Source organism: Triticum urartu, chromosome 3 (genome assembly GCF_003073215.2).
Source record: "Triticum urartu cultivar G1812 chromosome 3, Tu2.1, whole genome shotgun sequence".
NCBI classification, from domain to species: Eukaryota; Viridiplantae; Streptophyta; class Magnoliopsida; order Poales; family Poaceae; genus Triticum; species Triticum urartu.
In genome coordinates, this window is record NC_053024.1 from 277,457,475 (window position 1) to 277,468,745 (window position 11,271).

An 11,271-nucleotide genomic window follows, 5' to 3' on the forward strand; every position below is an offset into this window, starting at 1 on the left:
GACGAAGATACATCGAGATAGGCTCGGGACGGACTGCATAATCATATTCGGTGTAAGGAGAAGCAATGCAATAAAACATACCATGAATTACTATGGTATCTAGATACTTACGACTTCACTAGGGGCTTGTCCCTGGGTAACCACTCGTCGTCGCTGTAGGCGGCCGTCGTGGAGCAGTCCGGAAGGAGGGTCCTTCCCTTCTTGGACCCTTTGGCCTCCCCAGTTGGGGCGGCCTTCCTTTTCTTGTCTCCCCCGACTGGGAGGGGAGAACTTTCCTCTTCCTCCTCCTCGTTTTCATGGGAGGAGTGCACTTCGGAGTTACCGGACGATGAGTCCGATATAACCTTGCACCGGAGACCCTTTCGGGTCCCCATGGCCTTCTTCTTGGCCTTCTTCGCCGGCACCTCATAAGGCGTCGGAACCGGCATCTCCGTTAGGAGAGCATCTACAGGATCTTCAGGTAGGGGGCCTGGGCAATCGATCTGCTCTGCTGTCTCTACCTAGTCCTGTTAATGGCATGGAAGCTTAGATCCCACACATGATTAAACTGGGGCAAATAAATATCCTGTGAGATATAAAAACTTACCGGATTGGCATGGCGCTTTGCGCTGAGTCCGCAGTCCTCGGTAAGGGGAGGAGGTACCTCGGCGCCCTTGAACAGCACCTTACAGACGTCCTTGTGCATTGTGTCGAAGAGCTCTCGCAGCGTCTGGTGCTTGGCCGAGTCGAACTCCCACAAATTGGATACTCGTCGTTGACACGGGAGAATCCGGTGGAAGAGCATGACCTGGACCATGTTGACGAGCTTGATTTTCTTGCTCATCATGTTCTTGATGCATGTCTGGAGTCCAGTCAGCTCTACCGGGGAACCCCAGGACAGGCCCTTCTCTTTCCAGGAAGTGAGCCACGTGGGGATTCCGGATCGAAATTCGGGGGTCGCCACCCAGTTGGTGTCGCGCGGCTCGGTGATGTAGAACCACCCCGATTGCCACCCCTTTATGGTCTCCACATAGGAGCCTTCGAGCCTGGTGACGTTAGCCATTTTTTCCATCATGGCACCTCTGCACTCTGCTTGCTGGCCAACCACCACCTTCGGTTTAACATTGAAGGTCCTCAGCCACAAGCCAAAGTGGAGCCTGATGCGGAGGAAGGCCTCGCACACGACGATAAACGCCGAGATGTTGAGGATGAAATTGGGGGCCAGATCATGAAAACGCAGCCCGTAGTAGAACATGAGCCCGCGGACCAACGGGTGAAGGGGAAATCCCAGTCCGCGGACAAAGTGGGTAAGGAAAACTACCCTCTCATGGGGTTCCGGCATAGGGATGATCTGCCCCGCATCTGGCAGCCGGTGGGCGATGTCCGCGGCCAGATACCCATAGCTTTGTGATGTTCTCCTCCGTGACGGAGGAGACCATCCACTTGCCTCCCGCTCCGGACATGCTTGGAGTGGTTTGAGGAGAAAGACGCGAACTTGGGCGCTGGAGCTCTAGTGTGTGAGAATGGATAAGCAAGGAGGAAGAAGGCATGGGTAAAAAGGGTGAATCTTTGTCCCTTTGTAAGGGTGGAAGAGGCGATGCGCCTCCCCACTTACCTGGTAAAATCGCATATTCCCCGTACGCCATAATTGATGGCGCGGTTGGGTTACCCATACCCGTATTGATGAGAATCCCTTGATAAGTGTACATGATCTCTGCTTCGACAAGACATGTCAAGAAAACCGCCTCGCGATATGTGCAGTGCTGGTTGATAAAAACGGTTCGAATAATGACCAGGCCATGACATGATGTCATGTTGCTAGACGTGGCAGCAAATTAGATTTGTGGAAATATTATTCTCTCTATGGTGGCATGTGGAACTTGTTTTGCAGAGCCGGACACTATCCTTGTGTTCAAAATCTTCTATGAAGTATTCGGAGGAAGAACCCGCCTTGCAATGCCGAAGACAAATCTGCGCGCCGGACTCATCGTCATTGAAGCCTGGTTCAGGGGCTACTGAGGGAGTCCTGGATTAGGGGGTCTCCAGACAGCCGGACTATATCCTTCGGCCGGACTGTTAGACTATGAAGATACAAGATTGAAGACCTTGTCCCATGTCCGGATGGGACTCTCCTTGGCGTGGAAGGCAAGCTTGGCAATACGGATATGTAGATCTTCTTCCTTGTAACCGACTCTGTGTAACGCTCGCCCCCTCCGGTGTCTATATAAACCGGAGGGTTTAGTCCGTAGGACAACAACAATCATACCATAGGCTAGCTTCTAGGGTTTAGCCTCTATGATGTCGTGGTAGATCAACTCTTGTAATACTTATATCATCAAGATCAATCAAGCAGGAATTAGGGTATTACCTCCATCGAGAGGGCCCGAACCTGGGTAAACATCGTGTCCCCCGCCTCCTGTTACCATCCGCCTTAGACGCACAGTTCGGGACCCCCTACCCGAGATCCGCCGGTTTTGACACCGACAGTACCCTTCATCTTCTTTTTCATTCTTATAAGCTGCTCTTCTCCACGTGTTTATAACATCCCTTTCTTATTTGGTTATGTCCAGTTACTTTTTCCATCATGTTTCCTCGTAGCTGGACCTGTTATTCTCGGTGTATAGACATTAGATCCCGAACCAGAACAATCAAGTATAACGTCCCCACAATTGATTGGAGCAAAAATAGTAATAGTATTTTACTTTAATATAGATCAAGATCATGCACCATGTTAATTAAATTAATAAAGATTATAGATACAATATAATAATTATAGAGCAAAGCATATTACGAGCAAGTGGACTCCTAGATGGATTAAATTTACCACTACAATCCAATAATAAAAGGGATTGTTGAAATTAGTAAAATCCAATATTGAAGTCATTTCAATATTGCCAATGAGTTATACCTAGAATCCCTCTGGAAAGTTCAATTGTTGAGGCAGACAGGATAGTTGCTTCAGGTATAACCAGGCGGCTCGATGGTTCTGGGCCAGATCCCATGGCTTGCGAATGGGATTTTTCAAATTAGTAAAATACATTATTAAAGACATTTAAATATTTCCAATGACTTATACCTGGACTCCCTTTGAAAATTTCAATGGTTCAGGCAGATGGGATAGTTGCTTGAGGTATAAACACGACAACTCGATGGTTCCAGGCCAGATCCGATGGCTTGCGAATGGGATTTTTCAAATTAGTAAAATTCAATATTAAAGCCATGTAAAGATTGCCAATGACATATACCTGGACTCCCTTCGGAAAGTTCAATGGATGTGGCAGAGGGGATTGTGGCTTGACGCATAAATAGGCCACTCGATGGTTCTAGGCCAGATCCCATGGCTTGCGAAACGTATTGTTCAAATTAGTAAAATCCAATTTTGAATCCATTTAAATATTGCCAATTCATTATACTCGGACTCCCTTTGGAAATTTCAATCGTTGAGGCAGAGGGGATTGGTTCTTCACACATAAACATGCCGCTCGATGGTTCTTGGCCAAATCCCATCGCTTGCAAAAAGGGATTGTTCAAATTAGTAAAAACCAATATTGGAGCCATTTAATTATTCCCAATTAGTTATAATTGGACTCACTTTGGAAAGTTCAATCGTTGACGCAGAGGTCATTCTTACTTCACGCATAAATAGGCCGCTCGATGGTTGTGGGCCAGAACCCATGGCTTCCACAAGGGATTGCTAAAATTAGTAAAAAAACCATAGTGAAGTCATTTAACTACTGCCGATCAGTTATACCTTGACTCCCTTTGGGGAGCTTATCAATATTGATGATATCACCAAGAGGATGTGGGATGCCATTTCTCGCATCCGTTTTTCGCTGTTGGAGTTATTTAGCAAGATTCACCCTTTCCCAGCAAGAACCAAACATCAAGTCATTTGAGGACATAACTGTCACAAAAAATTGTCATTGAGAAAAAGACCAACAAGTATCGTCTGCTATTTTTTGATCAAAAAGTATTGTGCCATCATGCTACTGTTGCTGAGCTTTACTACATACTGGAAATCACGGTACAACAAAGTGGATGTACACAACAAAGCTGGTTTTGAAAAATATTTTGTATTATTATAATATATTTGTCCATTTTCAACAGTTGGATGAGGTACAATGCTGATCAATTGCCTAGCATAGTGCTGTTGGTACTGCCTTTTGTTTGGACGAGATGTGGATGCACCGAGATGGATTGATGAGGGGAGCACGACAACAACGCTAATTCATCCCTGGCTCTCTCATTTGATTGCAGAATACCTTGGTCACTCCTATCTCTCATTTGCTTCCAGGCTTTCAAAAGTGAGGCTGGGGTGCGGTGGTGAGATCAAGGCCTGTGTTCTTCTGCATTTTCAAAGATATTGTTCTATGATCAAATTGGTGTGTCGCTGTCAGTACTGAAATGAGATCATTAATTCTTACAATTGTTTGCTTCTGCTTATTGCTAGAGATAATTATTCACTATTTGGTTGGACCTTGGCAAAGACTTATTTTTTGTACTTTACCTTGATGGTGCAAATGTTTTGGTCCAGTCACCCGATTAATTTGTGTTTCGTCTCCCAGGGTGCGGAAGTGGAGCACACACTGACTGATTCATAGTATAATGAATTTGAGGACATGCTACATGCACTAAAATTAGAGAGGAGTCAGATAAACCAGGCCATGGGTTTTGCGTTAGATAACGTTGATGCTGCTGGAGAGGTAATCCAGACCTTGTATATTTGACCTTATCAATTGATATTTCCCTTTTCTTTTGCCTTTAGGTTGAAATTATGAATTTTTTCTGGTTGATTGATTCTATTTCATGTGTCCTGCAGTTTTTCGTTTGTGTCAATTACTGTACTTGTAATTCTATAACTTGTAATAGCTATAAGATTAGTTAGTAGTTTGATCATTATGAGTAAAATCCTGTGGTTCTGGACTTTAGGATTCGTTCTACTCTACATAAACTATCAGTCTCAAGCATATAGGTTTTGATGAGATTTGGTGTTGCTAAGAAGAGAAGAAAACGAAAAGTTGGTCAAATTGTCGGATTCAGAGCTCCGCAGACCCAAGAAAGATTTGAACTCTTGGGTGCATGCGAAGAACTCAATCTCCGTAGCCTACCAACGTGTTGCTCTCACGGCCTAGCTCAATAAGAAGGAAAGGAAAGAGACACGACAGTTTACCCAGGTTTGGTCCACCTTGCGGTGTAAAACCCTACTCCTGCTTTGTGGTGGATTAGCCTGGAGGTGGGCTGAAGATGAACTAGTATGGGGGAAGAACAGCCTCAGGAGGTGTGTTCTTGTGTGAGCTGATGAGGGTGTGGATGGTCATATTCATCCGTCCCCTTCTACGGTGGTGGCTAAGCTATATTTATAGTGGCATTGGTACTCTTCCCTCAAAATGAAGGTGGGAAGGGATCCCACAACGGCCAAGTTCGAAGGGAGACAAATAGTACATCCTACCCTGACAAAAGGTGGTCTTCGCCTGCAAAGCTTCTGGTCGTGACGTCGTGGTGGTCTCGGTGATGACCTCCGTCCTGTCATCCTGGCGGTCTTGGTATTGTAGCACGAAAATGAAAACCTTTGGCTGATTCCTCGGGACTTCGCACCTGCGCTTGCCTCTTTAGCACCAAAGAGGAAACCTGATGTACTGCGCCCGTTGGCGCCCGCCTGGCCTTTGTCATCATGGCTTGTGTCATCCAGACCTCAGGAGGTGGGCGCCAGCATAGAAGTCTCCGCTCCTCAGTGGCTAGCCTAGGGAGGCTGCTCCCTCTAGAGGTCTTGGTGCTGTCCGCCTCACGAGGCTTGGCCCCTCGCGAGGTTCTTGTGTTGTTGATGCTGAAGATGGGCCATACTAGGCCATCAATGGGGCCACGTCGTGGGCCGTAGGCAGGAAAGTCTGGGTCCTGGTTCCCAGGACGCCGACAGTAGCCCCTGGGCCCAAGGATCGCTTGTTCTTGGCTTCAAGGCGAAGCCAAAGGTTAAGGGTGAAGCGCCGCGGGCACCAACCGCCTACGGACCCGGTTGACGCGTGGCGCTTGATGAGATGTGGGCATCTCCACTTCCGCATGCCGCCTCGACAACCGTTCGACTTGATAGCAGCCGATTGCATGCAAAAAGATCATCATTACTGGGGATCATGGGAGGCTGGCGGTTGGCCTCCCTCTGACTATACATGGGGGGCAGAGCCCCCTGCTCATCTTCGTCTTCTTGCCGCTTGCTCCTTCCTCTTCTTATTTTCTCCGTCTCGCCGATGCACCCATAGCGCCGATAAGGAGGTTCTCCGCGGCGGAGAAAGGGAAGGCCCCTCGAGAGGAGCTCGGGCCACTCCCGCAGAAGAAGAGGCTCGGCCACTCCCGCGACGCCGTCGGGGGGCCCGAGGTGACGCGTCCTCTGTCGGGCTTCGCGATCCCCATGTATGCCCGCGCATAGAGCCTTGCACACAGGGGCAGCGCCCAGCACCGCAAGGGCCGAAGTCGTAGAGGAGGATAAGCGGTGGCTGCACGACCACCTGGCTCACGCACCCATGCTAAGGGCACGACGCACGAGTTTGTGGTGTGGGCGGCAATGCCTCCGCACACATGGATCTGGCTCCCATGGTTCTTTGTAGAGGAAATATTGCCGAGGGGGCCCGTCGAGCTATGGCTGCACCATGCCGGGTGCTGCAGCCAAGCTACTAAAGCGGAGGTCGAGGTCGTCCCCCCGAGCGACGTCTTCATGACCAGTGGATGGGGCAAGATCGCCCGCGCCTGCTGCCCGGAGGGGGCTCTCTCCATCCACTTCGAATACGTCAGAGCTTCGATGCTCCTCTTCAAGGTCTTGGGCAAGGATGGTCAGCGCCTAGAGGGCTACTCCGGAAGGGGCGATCCATGCGGCACAGCCATGGGCATTGAACTTGCCATTGGCCTTGCCAGCAGCTCCTCCAACAGCAGCAGTGACTCTCCGGAATCCAGTGATTTTCTGGAGTCCACTGACGATGAGAGCTACGAGCCGCCAAGCTCTCGCCACACCCGGAGCATGGCAGCGGCGTCGACTCGGCACCGTCGGTGACGTAGCTGAGGCTGGGGTTCTTCTGGGTCCCTTCTTTTGCTTTCTGTGCATGAGATCATGACAAGCCCTCTGGGGGTATGTAAAAAATTGTAATGCTTTTTGCCTTAATTCTATTGTTCTCGTTTCGGTGTTGCTATTGTGTATCCCGCCTCGGCATGACACTCCTTTTCGTTCTTGCTGCAGCTTTAGCGCTCTACGCCAACAGGACCCTCTCCCCAGGAAGGTTCAGCCATCGCTAGTATGCCAGGTCGTGATGCTGTGGTCAAGGCCAGGAGGTGAGGGTCCTGAGGTCCGGTTAGAGCCCCTGAGGCGTGATGCTCAGGAGGTCACCTTTAGCACGCAAGCATCTCCCTGAAGGCCAAAAGGGAAAATGGCCTTGCCCGAGCAAGATTGCAAGAGGTGAAATAACGAATCGTGAGGTTTATGCCAGCGCGTATGCGGTGAATTATCTTAGCAAGCTCGTGATGGTTCCTTTGTTGCAAAGATAGTTATTGTGCGGTGCCCAACCGCGTCCTTGTGGTGGTGCTCCCAGGTCAGGCTCATGCCGATTGTCGGATTCTAGGTTTCGGCAAACCCTTGAGGTTTGAACACTGGGGTGCGCATGAAGAACTCTCTCTCTCTCTAGCTCGCTCGCTCGCATGACGATCTCAAGGCCTAGCTCGACGAACCCAAGGAACACAGGGCACAGAGGTTTATACTAGTTCGGGCCACCATTGTGTTGTAATACCCTACTCTAGTGTGGTGGTGGTGGATTGCCTCGAGGGCTAGGGATGAACCAGTACAATGGATGAACTGCCTCCTGATGGGAGTTGTTCTTGAGCTTAATGAACTAGTGTGTGTCGATGGTTTCTCTTCCTCTATGGAGGTTGCTAGCCCTATTTATAGAGGCCCCTGGTCCTCTTCCCAAATGTTTGGCGGGAAGGGATCCAACTACGACCAAGTTTGAAGGGGGACAATTAGTACAAGATACCGTGACAAAAGGTGGTCTTTACCTGCCAAAGACTCTGGTGGTGACACTGCTGTGGGCTCCGCGGCGACCTCCGTCCTTCTGTCTTGCTGGCCTTGGTCTTGGTGCACCGATAAGGAAACCTTTGCCTAATGCCTCAGGACTCCTCGCCTGCACGTGCCTCTTTAGAACCAAAGAGGAAACTGGTACACTGCGCCCGCTGGCGCCCGCCTGGCCTTGGTCATCATGGCTCACGTCACATGAACCTTGTGAGGGGCCCCTTGCATAGGTATCCCCGCTCCTCGGGAGCCAGCCTAGTGAGGCTGCCCCCAGGGAGGTCTTGGCATCACCCGCCTCCCGACGCTTGGCCCCTCGCAAGGGTCTTGAGTGGTTGTTGCTGAAGATGGCCCGTACCAGGCCACTGGTGAAGCCACACTGTGGGCTGCAGGCAGGGAAGTCTGGGTACCCCCGTTCCCACGATGCCGACAGTAGCCCCCGGGACCAAGGCGCGCTCGAACTTGGCTTCGAGGCAAAGCCAAAGGGCAAGTGTGGAGCGCCGCGGGCCCCAACCGCATACGGCCTGGATTGACACGTGGCAATTAAAGGGACGTGGGCGCCTCCGCTTCCCTAGGTCGCCTTGGTATCCGTTGAACTCGACGAGACCCTGCTGCATGCAGAATAAAACCATCATTACCTTGGATTGTGGAGGCCGGCGGTTGGCCTCTTTTGGCTATAAATAAGGAGGGGGAGGAGCCCCCATCGCTCATCTCTCTCCCCACTTCTCTTACTTCTTCTTCTCCCTTGCTCCGTGATACGTCCATTTTGCATCATGCTTTTATATCGATATTTATTGCATTATGGGCTGTTATTACACATTATGTCACAATACTTATGCCTATTCTCTCTTATCTTACAAGGTTTACATAAAGAGGGAGAATGCCGGCAGCTGCGATTCTAGGCTAGAAAAGGTGCAAATATTAGAGACCTTTTCTGCACAGCTCTAAAAGTCCTGAAACTTCACGGAAGGTGTTTTCCAAATATATAAAATATACTCAGCAGAAGAAACTCACCAGGGGGGCCACCCCCTGCCCACGAGGGTGGGCGGCGCGCCCTACCCCCCAGGGTGCGCCCCCTACCTCGTAGGCCCCCTGGTGGCCCTCCGGTGGCCATCTTCTGCTATATGGAGTCTTTCGATGGGAAAAAATCATAAGCCATCTTCTCGGATGAAACTCCGCCGCCACGAGGCGGAACCTTGGCGGAACCAATCTAGGGCTCTGGCGGAGCTGTTCTGCCGGGGAAACTTCCCTCCCGAAGGGGGAAATCATCGCCATCGTCATCACCAATGCTCCTCTCATCGGGAGAGGGCAATCTCCATGAACATCTTCATCAGCACCATCTCATCTCAAAACCCTAGTTCCTCTCAGGACCCTGATTCCAAGTCACATCGATCTAGCCTGTAACACCTCATATCACTTTGTGGCCTCACGCATGGTATTCCCACGGGTGTCGCCTTACCATGGCCCGGGACCGTTTGCGCCTTTTGGCTCACGTATATGATAGTGTCTCTAGCATCCATATGACAGAGAACCCGTGCCGAAATGGCTAGTCGTGAACCCAAAGCGGCACAGACCTATGGGGACAGGCATACATGAATCACATCGAGCATGTCGGTCAACACCGTGTGAATCCAGGCTGTATCACTGGGCTAACAGGACTCCGGTAACCCGGGCTGTAGTAGGCTAGGCAGGACTCCAGATGTCACCGCGTGACATTTCTCCGAAGGGACAGACACAGGAACAAAGTGAATCACATGCCGGCCAGTCAAGTGTCCTGAGCAGTAGTGCTGGGCTAGCAGGACTCCAGTGAACCGGGCTGTAGCGGACTACTATGGCTCATGGAAGCACAAGACTACATTTCCCCATAAGAGAGGCTACCAAGGATAAACCACTAGGTTGTCGGATCCCACACATACCAAGCATTTCAATCATACACACAATATGCTCGATATGTGTAAATACAACATGGCATCACAACATAATGCTACGACTCAAAGTATTTATTCATTAGGCTTCGAGGAGCGAGATAAAACAAACATGGGTCTCATGACCCAACATTCAGAGCATACTCAAAGTGCAACTATCCCTAGGTGGTTTTGGTAATTCATAACAACATATAGTTCATTGAGCTAATGATATTTCAAGATGATTATTTCAGGAAAGCTCAATGATTGGCATGGCATGGATATGAAAGTGGAACCCTCAAAATGCTAAGGACAAAGAATTGGCTCAAGCTCAAAAGTTCAAGACTCTTCATTTTATATTTTAGTGATCCAAGATCACATTGAGTCTTTAGGAAAAGCCAATACTATCAAGGAGGGATGAGGTGTTGCTTAATGAGCCTCTTGCTTTATGTGCTTGGTGATATGCTCCAAAATTCTCAACCACTTTTCCATAGCCACAAATGACCGAAACCCTAAGCCAAACTCAGTCATAACGATTCTTTCAATCCGGCGCCACCGACTTTCAATTGTCATTTGCCACTGCCAAACCCTAGCAATTCGGTCCTACCGATAAGGATCTCGGTCTCACCGAGATGGGCTTGCAAACTCTCTGTTTCCCTTTCGTAACTTTTCGGTCTCAGCGAAAGAGCGAATCAGTCCCACCGAGAATGCAATGTAAACTCTATGTTTCCTTCTTGTAACTTTTCGGTCTCACCAAAAGAGCGAGTCGGTCCCACCGAGTTTACTTGACCAACTCTCTGGTTAGCTTATTGCCAAACTCGGCCTCACCGAGTTTGTGCAATCGGTCTCACCGAGATTACGTTATGCCCAAACCCTAACCGAATCGGTCTCACCGAGTTGCATGTCAGTCCCACCGAAATTCCTAACGGTTACTAGGTTTACTATTTCGGTCCGACCGAATTTTCTGATTTGGTCCCACCGAGATTGGTAAATTGAGTGTAACGGTTGGATTTTGTGTGGAGGCTATAAATACCCCTCCACCTCCACTTCATTTGTGGAGAGAGCAATCAGAACCTATACACCATTCCAACTCATATGTTCTGAGAGAGAACCACCTACTCATGTGTTGAGACCAAGATATTCCATTCAAACCATATGAATCTTGATCTCTAGCCTTCCCCAAGTTGCTTTCCACTCAAATCTTCTTTCCACCAGATCCAAATACTTTGAGAGAGAGTTGAGTGTTGGGGAGACTATCATTTGAAGCACAAGAGCAAGGAGTTCATCATCAACACACCATTTGTTACTTCTTGGAGAGTGGTGTCTCCTAGATTGGCTAGGTGTCACTTG